Below are 14,000 nucleotides of genomic sequence, written 5' to 3'. Positions count from 1 at the left end.
ACGTAATGCTATAGAAGTTCATAAACATATTTACGCGTACACAAGGTAATTTCGTACTGATATAGGTCTTATAACGAGTACCTCATGTAAAAATAATGGTTGAACACTCTTAATAGTCCATGTTCGAACTTTGTGTCCTACATACCTAACACACACGCACACACACGCTACACGTTAACATCAAATAATTTAAGACACCTGTTTATGCAATGGAACATAGAGGATATACTTAATTCGCGCTCTTACAGCGAAAAAAGAAACGGATGGGCAAACACGTATAGGAATACGAGAAAAAGATATCTGTCTCAATAATTAAATGTATTCATTCGTTTTCTTTGTGATCTCAGTAGATGTAATAATTGTAGTAAGCAAACCGTACACACAATTTTCATCTTTGCAATATTGTTTCCGGTGTTCCATCTTATTGGTGAGGAAAAGAAGATTCTTTCTCGAGTATGCTGGAAGGATAGGAAACTCCAATCTTATTGGATTTATGTAGTAAAAACATTATTTGCATATATTTAGTTCTCCTGTCATGCTTACACATGTAAAGTTTCTTCTCTTTTTCTTGTTCATTGCAAACCTTAGCTCATTGCCTGATTATGCAGGTCGATTGTATTAAATGAACGGTTTTGAATAACGATATATAAAAGAAAAAAGAGTGAACCTATTCCCCCTTTTGGTAAGACCGTTAAGATAACTCTCTTTAGAGGGTTACACGATAAGTTTGGGAGTATGATTTATATCAAGGATTGTTCAACGTCTCGTCCCTAACATAAATATTGTCACCTCTGCTTAGCTTTCACAGTTGGACTTACACGCAGGGGTAAGTGTTTAGTACAAAATACTAGCTCTGAATATATATATATATATATATATATATATATATATATATATATATATATATATATATATATATATATATATATATATGTATATATATATATATATATATATATATATATATATATATATATATATATATATATATATATATATATATATATATATATATATATATATATAATGCAGAACAGTAAGGATAACTTGCACGCGAAACCCCAAAGCATTACACTGCAAATTCGGGAGAAAGAAAAAAGCAACAAACAAAGGAAATAAAATAGCTAATGATTATAGTCACCATTATCTGCCAAATAAATCTCATCTAGTAAAAAATTAATTCACTCATTGTAAATATAACAATACCATCTTGCACAATATCACGTCAATCGTATGGTCATTTACATTTAAATTAGAAAATTGAATTACATTTTCCAGGTGATACCATCCATATTGCGTTATTACGCTTTTCTGAGTTTGTGATACATTATTAAGCAAATTTTATTTCTTATCGGACTGTTTACGTGCTTTTAGTTGTGTATAATTCATATATGATGAAAGAAAAATATATGATTTCAGTGAACAACCGGCTCATCAAATTAAAATAGCAGTGGCAAACAGACTGAAGAAAGACTGAATGCATGAAAGAACAAAGAAAATGTGGAATTAAAGTTTCAATAAAAGGAATCATAAAACAAGCCAAAACAAAAGGAAAAGACAATGAAAAACTACTTTACATATGTCTTAGTTCAGGTTTGCTAACATATATACACTTGTTATGTCCAGGGGTAAATCAGTATTATAATCGTTATCTGACATTATCATACGTTTTTATTTCAAGTCATCCTCTATATGATTGTAATGTAATTTTAGCTTTGTTTAGCAATTTTTAATTTAAACGTTAAACATTGCTTAATCAATTATTTTATTAAAATTGGATAATTAATGGACCGTAATTTAATGGCTGCGATTAGCCATCGCACAAGTGAGTTTTGTTATTTGTTTGGTAATTTTTGCACGTTAAGATAGGTCTCTGTATTTAAGTTTTCATTCATTTATGAAGCACCAAATGAATCGACCGGAGATTATTTGGAAAGAATGAAAACAAAAACAGAAAAAAGAAACAACCCCCTCCGTGTGTAACTTCGGATCGTACCGGCAATCATGAGCCCAGTGAGCGTATTCTCGTACGCAGTATTGAAATCTTCAAATTAACAGTATGAAATATGTGAGATAAACCGTTAAATGATGGAACAGTGTCACATTATAAGTAACGAACAACAGCCAAATTGCAACATGTATATGCTAGACCCTGAGGGTAATTATTCGCTTCATAAATGTTGCGAGGTAAGCCGACATAAAAAAAGACGGATAGGAAGCCAGTTGTGTATAAGATGGCCATATGAACTTGTTACTGGCGCCTTATTCGGCGGCGTGCGATTCAGAGGTAAGTGGAGTAAATTGCCGGTTTGCGCCCAAAAGAACATCAAGTGATGGTCGTAAATCCACCCTTGACAGACTGTCGGGGAGGGGGCAATGTCTGCTAATTATGTAGACCACGGGTGAATCGACATCCACTCGGAATTGAGCAAGGCGTGGCCACCACTGGAATCGCAAGTTTAAATCTAGTGTCTTGAAACTAAACATCAGTAATCGCTAAATCATCTAGCGGGAATTACATAAGGAAGTTCTAATCTACTCCGACGTCATTCAAAATTGGCGGAAAACATTTTTATTCTGGGAATTACAAAGGAGCTTTGGTAAGGTCTGTGACTTATTTGCTCGATTGTCGCAATTTATTAAGGTAAGGTAATTGTACTTTAATTATGTGCAGTATGTATACTTCATTACTAGAATCGTTAGTACGTAGAATTACTATTTGTAGGGTTTGATTCTTTTGTAGTGTTTGATCTACATGCATATTTTGAGAGATGAGCAATGTTTATGTAAAGAATTAATATTGTAATCCGCTATTTGATTAATTCGTAGTAACCTCGTGCATTTATTCATGTGATATTCTAGATTTGCAAATGTTGAATTGAATTATAACTTTGTATAACGGTTGCAGAGTGCAACATTAGTTAATATGAGTATTTGATTATTTGTGTATACTTCGTAGGAGTATAATGTGTAAGAATATATCAGCGCATGGATATGTGGATATATGTGTACACTTTATAGAAGTGTAAAGTTCAAAAATGCGTCTGATTATGTGATATTGTTCTGTATAATAAGATTGAGAATCTGTATATACCGATGTGATGAAATCTATTGATATATGCATGATAAGCAGTTGATACCGTGTATACCATACCAGAAGTTATGGTTATTTCGATGTGCACGAATACGTGAGCAAAGAAGGTAATGGCTTATCTAATAGATTGTAGCTTAGTGTAAGGCTAGATAGCAAGTGGAAAATACTAATGTCTTTGTGTGTTCGGACAGGAAGCTTTCAGGGACCGGAGGAACTGTAGGAGACAGAGAAGAGAAATACCCTGGTACAGTTGGTCCCAAGTCTCTGGGAGACAAGAAAAGAGAGAACGGAAGGTGGAGGAAGTGAAGGGTGAAGGACGTGGTTGTTAGATTTAAGGTGTACTGGATACTAGTCAAGACATACTACAGATCATGAGATGAGTGGAAACACAGGACAGGAGGAAAAAATATCACACTAAGTCAGATGATGAAATAGGCTGTCACTTGGTCGAGTGAAAGACGAGTAATAGGGTTTTGAATATTGAATTTCATTTGAGGAAGGATTTTCTGTAATTGAATAGCATTAAATTTGTTGTTTATTTGAATTTCACCTTTTGTGCATTCAGTAATTTAACTGTCGGCATCGCTGACTGGGGGCTCGGAGCTTTGCATCTCTATCACTACATCAATTTCTAACCAAAACGAGCCAGGGTGGGTCTTCTGTAATAATTAAAGATTATCGTGGGAGCACCCCATCCCAACCTAAGGTACTCAACATATTTTAACTGATTTATTGAGCGTCAACACAATGGTTCAATCTTGTGCGTATTAATTCTTATTACGCTAGCTTTTCTCCTATCGCAATCATAAAGATAGATATGTGTGTTGTTTACCACAGTTATAATGATACGACCTAAATTTGCCTACAAATTGTGTTCCTCCAATCTGACTGAACTGCACCCTCTATCTATGAAACGTATTTATAGAAAACTTGCGCTGTATGTTCATATTGGGTTCACGATAGTGGCACAAAAACTGGATCACCGTCCTCTACATTTTATCAATTATGAATAATTGATTGAAAATGTTATCAATGCAGTAATGCTAACACTTCTATTGTACCCAAACTCCTAATGAGAGTGCAACTTAGGACTGGCCAATTTCAGATAAAACTGGATTGCTGAAACCCATTCTTCAGGATTTGTGTCGAAATTGTTATACCAGTTGTGTCCTTCCTCTATCTTGGAGCTGCATTTTAGAACACTGAATCTATTATTATTATTAAACACACTGTTTGTTGTGTGTATTTGAATGGGATGCATATGTGTCGCTCACAAATATATGGTCACAAAGATCTACTATTTAATATACAAAGGTGTGACAATTATATCTTAGTTCAAATTCCAATACCTCTTAATTCATTGCAATACAAATTACTATAAGGTTGCATCTTACACCTAAAGGACTTCACACAATGTTCAAATTATAATACTTTTTGGCTTAACAATTAATCTAAGTGTGTTTCCTAGAATACAAGAACATTTCATAGTGAATTGTTGTCACCATGAACTGGTATTGTGGATTTTGAACACTACATGAAAATGTCATTTGTCTTCAAATTATACAGGTTTGAACGTATTACAATAAAACTTGCATATCCTGTACATATTGGAAATCAGTTATATTACAGATCAAAACTACATCTAATGTTTAGATTTTCGCTCCGAAAATACTTACTGATGTCACTGAATTAGAGGTCGAGTTTTAAGTGCTTACTCTATCTTAGAAAAATATTTATAGAAAACTTGCATTGTGGTGCATATTGGGCTCAACATATATGTCACAAAAGCTGGATCACTGGACTCTACTTTTTATCATTTATGAACAATTGATTACTACTGTTATCCATGCAGTAATGCTAATACTTCTATTGTAACCAATCTCCTACTGAGCGTGCAACTTAGGACTGGCATATTTCAGACAAAACTTGGTTGATGGAACTCACTTTTCAAGATCTGTGTCCAATTTGCTATAACAATTGTGTCCATCCTCTATCTTCGAGCGTCATTTTAGGACAATAAATATATGTGTATCTCTCACCAATATATGGTACACAAAGCTGTGACAATTACATCTTGGTTCAAATTCCAATACCTGTTAATTCATTGTTATAAACTTACTATACGGTTGCATCTTTCACCTAAAGCACTTAACACAATGCTCAAATTATAATATATTTGGCTTATCAATTAATCTAAGAGTGTATCTTAGAATAAAAGAGCGTTCCATAGTAAAATGTGGCAACTATAAGCTCGTATCCGAGATTTTGAACACTACATAAAGAGGCATATGTGTTCAAATTGTACACATTTCAACCTATTGCAATAAAACGTGCATGTCCGGTGCATATGTGATATCAGTAATATCACATATCAAAACTACATCAAATGTTTAGATTTCCGCTCTAGAAGATACTGATGTCACTGAAGTGTAGGTTGACCTTTAAGTGCATGCACACTTAAAACTCTAGTTTACTGCTTCAGCTCCAATTTTTAGGACTAAGACATGAAGATCGACAAAGGAGGTGTACCGATTGCAATTACACCCATGTAAATTGACCCTATTCAGCTTGTAAAGGTAGAGAAAAGTCTAAATAATACATCTATGTGGCACAATTATTGAGTTATATTGTTTGTGTCCCTTTGGTAACACAGATCCTTTCAGATTCTAATGCTAGAGATGAAGAAAATATTATTAAGATTGAAAATTAAAAAAAAACATAAAACTATGTTGTATTTTAAAGCCAGTTTAAAACAGATTATACTTCTTGGCATAGATGTTTGTTGTGTACATTTTAATGTCATGTTTTATACTGTCTCTAAATTTTCTGAATAGGTTATAATCATTAAAAAAGAGAACATTGAATAAAATTCCACACATGTGTACATTTGTTTAGCTTTTTTATTTTTTTGGTGTCTTGAGAAGAGGTAAAATACAAATTATTTAAAATCAACTGGTTTGTGCTAAGTTTCCTTAAAAGGCTTTTATATCGCTTGCGCAGGAAGAGTTCTAAAGGAAAGTATACTATTTATTTCACTCAACACACGCAAATACATCTAAGAAATTTACTTTTGAGATGCTTACCTTATGTATACTGAAAATGATGAAAAGAATTTGGCTATACGTAACTCATAATAAAAATGTGTTCCCTTTTTAGATCTTATCCACTCGTTAATGAATATACAATTATTAATGTGGCATATATATATATCACTTAGTTAATTATCATTTTTTATGACGGATAAGAACACTTTTGCATAATTTTCATATTTCCCAAGGAGCAAGAATAAATCAAAATCTTTACTTTCATTTTTAGTTCCAGTGGCATCATCACAGCAAAGCGAGTCTTTGGTTCAGTTCACGCGTAATATATCTTCCTACAGAGCGGCTCAAAGAATTTAGTGATAAATATACTTTATTTATAATGACATCAAACACAAAAGCGTTTTTCGGTGATATGACTCAGAATAAATCATACAAAATCTGACATATACTCATCCCCTATTGTAGAAGAGAACTGCGCACCTTTATCAAATCAAATTCTTTCGGGCGACATAATAAGTCAAAAGGCTTTAACTTCGTTTCACAGTTATAAAAATAAAGATATGACGAATAAATACAAAATGTAAGAAAAGTAAAAGCATATGTAAATAAATGCACATAAATATATAGCTTTAGCTTATAATCCAGGGTTTTAGCTTTGAATCCAAATTTCATAAGGGTTAGTTTTCTTATCCAAATCTAATACGGGTTTAGTTTCTAATCCAAATCTTGTAGGAGCACAACGAAAGATATTGACAACTCATACTTATAATTTTATGAAATGTAAAAGTTGTTTTTTTTTAGTAGTATTTATATTATTATTGTTTCATAGTCATGGGCTATGAATAATAATAATAGTAAAGTACACTATAATAGATACATAGGTGAGTCTAACCTCTCATAGGCCAAGAATAGGTTATATGAGATTGGAGAATGTAGAAAATAAAAATCCTGTGTTGTACACCGTACACACTTTAAGAATAATGTTACAAAGTTGGGGAATATAGAAAGTACACTATATATACACACATTTATCTGACGTTAATGCGTCTTGATGAGAGAAACAAAATTGTATTAAATTAGTAACTCTTTTAAACTACAGTATTCATGTGGGTTTGGTTTGGCCATAAAGATGGAGATTAAATGTAGAATTTGAATTCGGCATTGAAGAATGTAATACTCACTGGGCTTAGCATTTAGCTTACAATGTGACAACAATTACGATTCAATATTTCCTCTGGATAACTCGTAGAGGAACATAGAGTAGAAGTAACAATGTCAGAGGAGGACACGAGAAAGAGAGACGATGTTTTTTTCAGTTTCCAGTCAACACAAACAAGACTGCACAAGTATCATTAATATGTCATTAAAAGAGACTGGTTATACAGCGGTTGTTTCAGATGGAAAAGTGATATCTAAATCCTTTTATGTAGTGCAAAGAATATGATTCAAGGATGGATTTGAACTTCCGAACAGCGTGAAGGATGCATTGAAAGAGACGAATTTAGGTCAGCTTCCTTTATGCGGCGTGGCAGTTGTTATTCCAAACAAAGAAGCATTGTGCCAAGAATCTGAGAAAAAGAATGATCCTTATTAGGCAGTATAGAAGAGCCAAAACTGGCAGAGCTTTCTGCTTTCTTCTTTCGCAATTGATAACTGGATTCATAAATTGACATATAGTGTTAGACCATGAAGCAAGACGAGAACACAGTGGAATAAATATAAGGGCTATCGTCCTAATTGCAACCATACTCTTTTTCAGGCTATTGTATTACCTGCTTACATTTCAGCTTTGCTGTATTTGAAGCAGCACATATTTGGAGAGAAACATAATAGCTCCTATATAATCATTCATATATTATTAGAAGCCTTTCACTCACAGTTTCGTCTGCTGATCCTGGCCACAGATGATGATTGGAAAGCCATTGTGCAATTCTTGTATCATTTGATGATAGAGGACGAGGTGCAGCTTTCGCAGTTGTGCAAGAATCATTGGGTAACAATCAATCAATTGGCTGCGTTAAAGAGTCATTATTACACTGGGTAACCTTGCCAAAATCATAAAACTTATCTCCACAATATTTTTCGTGAATTGAGTCCTCAACTAGCAGGTATTCTAAAAGTAGTGAGAATGAAACTAGTTGATTCTCCTTTAGCAATTAAGAAATCAATACAGGACTCAAGAAGTCAAATTGAAAATGTCAACCTTACTGCTGTCGTGTAATTTCTGAAGTCCCACCGCTCATCAGAACATGACAAATGCAGTATCCAAATAAATGTACCAGTCTCTAGCACAAAACTAGGCACTGCTGACAATGTACGAATGGTAGGTAGTACAATATCTAGAGAGTATGCCAGCTACCACTTCTTCTCACGAATGATGAAGTTTTAATATTATTTTTATCAAAATCACCCATTATTATCTCAGACTTTTGGGTCTGTTTAACTGCTACTCTGAATATTTCTTGCATCGTGAATTAGTTACTGCATGCCAGTCTAAATCGTTCAAAGATAGTGGAGTTTTATGTGAGCTCTGTGTTTAAAAGCTTGAACAGATATTGCCTCCAACAGTAAAACCTCGCCTATATAAAGCCGGAAAAGATCTACTTTGCAGCAAGTTATCCAACAGTGTTCCGATCGAGTTATGGATTTTCAGGATCTTGGAATTTCTGTATGGAAGTTCTGTAGAATATTTAGACTTTGGATTGCCGAGTACTGACTTTATGGTATTTTAAAGGAAAACATGAAAACTCTAGAACAATGGATCTTTCCGTCTGTAAATCAAAATAATAAAGACATTTTTCTTTTGAGTCCTAATAATGAAGGGTTCACAATTGTTGATTTGTACTCCTCTGAGGTGATATCTGACCTCAGAAGTGCTCTTGAGGATCTGAAGCTTCCAAGAATCGACACAAGTATGTTTAATGAACGTCGACACAGCTATTTAGTATGTATGTCGAACTATCTAGTGGCATCTAGTAGAAAACCACTTAAACTTATCAATATCTCTTATTATCATAAAAAGAATATCGAAAATGCCGGCTTGTCAATTCAACCGTTCACTTCCTTTTATGTGCTCTACTCAACGCATATTGGTAAACTCAAAGATGTTGCAAGGGAATGATGGATACTTGATCCTATTAAAGCATTACCTTTGCGTGTCACACAACAAGGGACCGCTGCAAGTCTGGATAAGAATAAAGAAGTGCTTCACATCCCGACTGAAATGCCGACAGGTGGTATTGGTGAATGGGCAGCAAAGACAGGACCTATTCGTCTTCTACAGAGCTCAGAACTTAACAAACTTCACGAGTTACTAGGATACACAAATTCGTGTACAATAGACATCTATCATTTTAACTTCTATCCATATTTAACACCCTGCCTCCGTGCTATCACATTCAACATTTGGTGTACATCAATGAAATGATTCTGCAAAAATCATTTCCATATGACATCCAATGAAGAACAAACAAAGTTAATAAAAGTTCTGAAATCAACTGCATTTATTTCAATACATAATGCATCAGACTTATATTATTCTTTTCATTCGGTTTTCTACCAAATGTGTAATTCCCCCCCCACACACACACACACCATTTATGGCATTCTTTTGGAACAGTTTTATGAAACTTGTAAGATTGAGGACAAAAGTCACGACATATACAGCTGTTGAGTTTGCAGAACAAATAGTATGGGAAGGTGTTTATTGTGTCACAAAAGCTGTCGAGGGCAAGTGTAGAGTTCTTATTGAATTTGTATTTAAGTCACAAGCCAAAGTGGATAGCAACTCTAGAATATGAATACGTACGTAAACAAAATTATGGTGTGAACATTTAATTAACAAAATTTCATTTGAAATGTACCATCACAACCGGAAATAATACATATAAAGAAATTAGTAAAGGTGAAAACCCTGCTCCAAAAGCATCGTAGAAATTCAATTACAGAACCTTTTGCAACATATCAAATATTCTCTAATCTCTGTAAATATTTTATGCCCTTGAAAGTCTCCATTTCACGAAACGATCTTAAAATTCTTGATGCGAAAACTTTACCAGACCTCACACAAAGTGCCGCAAAGCTAAATTTCCCTAAAAGGACTTACAATTTGTTTCTGCGTTTATTTACAAGAAGACCATAATGTAATTATCTTATCTCTTTTATAAATTCTCCAGGGTTAGGTTGATTGTGTCAAAACATAACCCTATAAACGTACAATTCTTTTTTCAAGGGAGACAATCGTTTTACAGATCTTTCTCGATACCACCGTTATTAATTATCTCCCCGATAGAGTGATAGGATTGGAAGACTTTATTTTCCCCGGCACCCGCGAAACTATCCAAAGAATTTACAACAGCTGCTACAAAGAGAAGAAGTATACAGACCATTTTTTTATCATTCTTGAAAATTATGACCTTAGACCCATTGAAAGAATTGCAACAAAACCCAGTTTGTCCATGAAATACCTACTAATCGATATTCTCCTGAATTCATAAGCATTTGTCTGTAAGCTCTTATCAATTCCCTTTTAAACAACAAACTACCCTGACATATTATGCTTAATCACGGATACAATATCATTCAAACTGTGGAAGACAGACTTTACAGATTCACTTTAATAATACATTTCTTAATGTAACTATTCATGTTTTCATTCCCAGTGCAACTAAGAAATAGACTTGACCTGACTAGACTCTTTTGAACTGGGGGAGGGGGGCAAGTGCATCTGAAAGAAATAGATTTAACAAGACAATATAACAGAATTACGCCTTTCCCATGATGAAACTGATTCCGAATCAGTCATTATGTGAATTTAAGATTTTAATTTGATAATTTTCATATTCTTAACAGTTGTTAAATTCAGATAATTTTCCATTATTGTTGCTGCTTTTGTTGTTGAAATGGCGGCTGCAAACATAGTATTTACCTCACTTCAACTGCCATGTTTCCATTCTTTTAGCGAATTCAGCATTCAAGACAGCATAACAAAGAAGACCAGTACTACAAAGGAATATTTCAGAACGTTATACGTTCATTACGTAAGGTAACAACCAATCCAGCAATAAAAGATAAATTTACAGGAGAATAGTCTAGAATATTCCACACAGTCCTTTTCCACTCGTGGGGAAATCGAAAATTAAGCGTGTATGTGACGTATTTCCATCTGCAAATGTCAGAATATGTAACTAGATTATATAGGGTATGTGATTGCATGTGTGATAACTGTGCTTGCTACCATCAAAACTGAAAATAAGCAAAGATCATCCGATTTTAACACTAGAAGCATGAAAGAATAATCCAGGACCCTGCTTAATGTTTAATGGGAGCTTAGAGTGCCTGAGGCACGATGATAAAAAGTATAGGTTTGCTGCTGATTTCATGAGAATTCCTGTTGCGGTTCATGAACTCCATTAACATAAAAAATACGAAAATTTGTGTCTTCGAGTTACAACATAATTCCCTAGTAAACAATTCAAAACGATCCCATGGACAATTCTGAACCAAATGCAAAATTTAGAGGACCATCTAAAGAAACTCCTGGATCTCAACGAAGAAAACATTAACCTTGTAAAGACACCAGTGTGTATGTGTGTGCGTGTATGTGTCATTTGAATTTTAATGTAGCTTTAGTAATTCTTCAGTTGCCATGATGTATGCAATGTTGCAGCTTATAGTGATGTCTAGCACTAGGACATCATGCCGCAGACATGTAGCATGATGTCCCACCCAGTCACATTATCCTGACACCAGGCCAACCAGTCCTGGCACTAACCTCTTAATGGTGAACGCCTATCGAACAGCTGTTAGTACCATTTTTATAAGTCTTTGGTATGCCTCGGCCATGCTTTAAACCAGCGACCTCCCACATCCGCAAGGCAATCGGAACGGTCTAAAGACACAGTAAAAACTATTTCAGCAGAAGTCGCAGAAAGCTAAAAGAAACGCAATAATATGCTAAGTGATATTCAGAAGATGGTCAAGCTTGAGTGAATTTGAAATTATGATGAGTGGCTAATCAGTAAACAAGACCTGAACTACCAGTGTAAGTCAAACTTTACACAAGCTTCTCTTTGCTTGAAGGTAGTAAAAACATGTTGCTGGTAGACAACAATGGACAGCTTTTCTCCACGAGGGATCTTCCCTCCGAGGCACAGGGGCGGCAAGGACAAGATACCCATGTTATGGCGTGGATGCTGTCAGCATTGAGGAGACAGTTTTGTCTGAGCCTTGTAATGAGGCGTCATATAATTCGCGAATGTTAATGGAGCTTCGTCAACAGAAATAGAAAAGAAAACCTTGATCAAACATTCGATTGTTAAGGCACCACACCTGTTTATGTTTCCCTCAATATGTCCAACGCGCGTGTCTATATATCCATTACTGACGGCCATAGCGTACCGTTTTGATATGACATCTGGTAAACAATGCTTTGTCTACAGTTCAGGTTACCGGAAGTATCCACTTAGTGTTGCAGTAGACGGAGAAGACAAAATGTTTGTGTTGCCGATTGTAAATATGATATCATCCATTAACTGGCAACCGATTGCACCAAATTCCAGCTCGACAATTCTGGGGTCCCTAAAGCCTAAAACAATGTGTTTTTTCAATCATAATCAGACATATTTGCTCGTCACAAATTTATGTGCCATGAAACCGAAAGTTGAAAATTGTCTGAGCGAGATTAAATGAAATTATTTCCGAAAAGAAAGAAAAAGACATTTTTCTTAGAAATAAGAACCATCGCGAAATTACACATCCTAAAGTAGCTGTTGTTTTTTATGTTTTTAATAAGATTTCTTATTACCATCACAATTTTTTATAAATATACGAACTGAAAGGTCAAATGACATGCCGTGCAGGTTAACGTGCCGTATTTAGTTGTAAAAGGCTCTCTTTCAGAATCTGGACATGTATGTAATGTTCAGATCTAACAATTATACAGGCAGTGTGTTTTCTCGATTTGTTATGGAACTTGTATGTTGAACTGTTCCTGATCTGGAAAAGTGAGCGCTGTATGCCAATCGGACACTCGGGCCCATCAATCGGAGAGAAAGATGTAAGAGTGCTCGTACATAGACAAACCTATGTATACGCTATTATATATGGAGTGAAAGAAAAGACAAATTTAGGAGTTTTTACAGGCATACACAAACATAACCTTATAAAGATGTTCAGCAGCATCGAGAGAAGAACAAACACATATTTAAAGACAGGTATTGGCTTTACTTTGAAACAAAATTACTATCCTCTGCCATCCTTTTAATCATAACCGTAAACTAAAAGTAATGACAATAGAAATATACACACTGTATGAAATGATAAAGAGAGAATAGATAATGAATGCTTACGCAAAGCCAAACATAGTCTTCTATAGTCCATAAACAGCATGGAGAGAAGAACAAACACACATTTGAGGACAGACATTGTCTTATTGTTTTGGCTTCACTATCGATTCTTAGCTAATTGAATTGTGTCAAAGCTACCTTATGTCTTTCTAAGAGTCGTTTTCTTTGAAGAGGAATGTGATTGATAAATTGTAGTAATTGACGTCCTGTTAAAGTTAACTGTCACACAACTTCGAGACTCCTTACAAATGTGAACACCACTGCCCATTTGAGCATATTGTACACGAATCAATTTAGAAAGACGCTGAAATCAAAATTAAGTCATTAATACTGTCAAAGAGAAAATAAGTGATTGGTGTAGAAATGTTAAGACAGACGAGGGAGGCACTGTGTAAATATCTGGTCCTCTATATTGATAACTATTGGGAAAGGACTCAATATTCAACATAAAATAACGAGGAATGACTGGTGTGACACCGATGAGTAAATAGGCATGTGGTAATGAAGTGGCATCAT

The sequence above is a fragment of the Sinohyriopsis cumingii genome, chromosome 14, assembly GCF_028554795.1.
Source record: "Sinohyriopsis cumingii isolate HCF-2022 chromosome 14, ASM2855479v2, whole genome shotgun sequence".
NCBI lineage: Eukaryota > Metazoa > Mollusca > Bivalvia > Unionida > Unionidae > Sinohyriopsis > Sinohyriopsis cumingii.
This window is presented reverse-complemented; position numbering follows the sequence as displayed.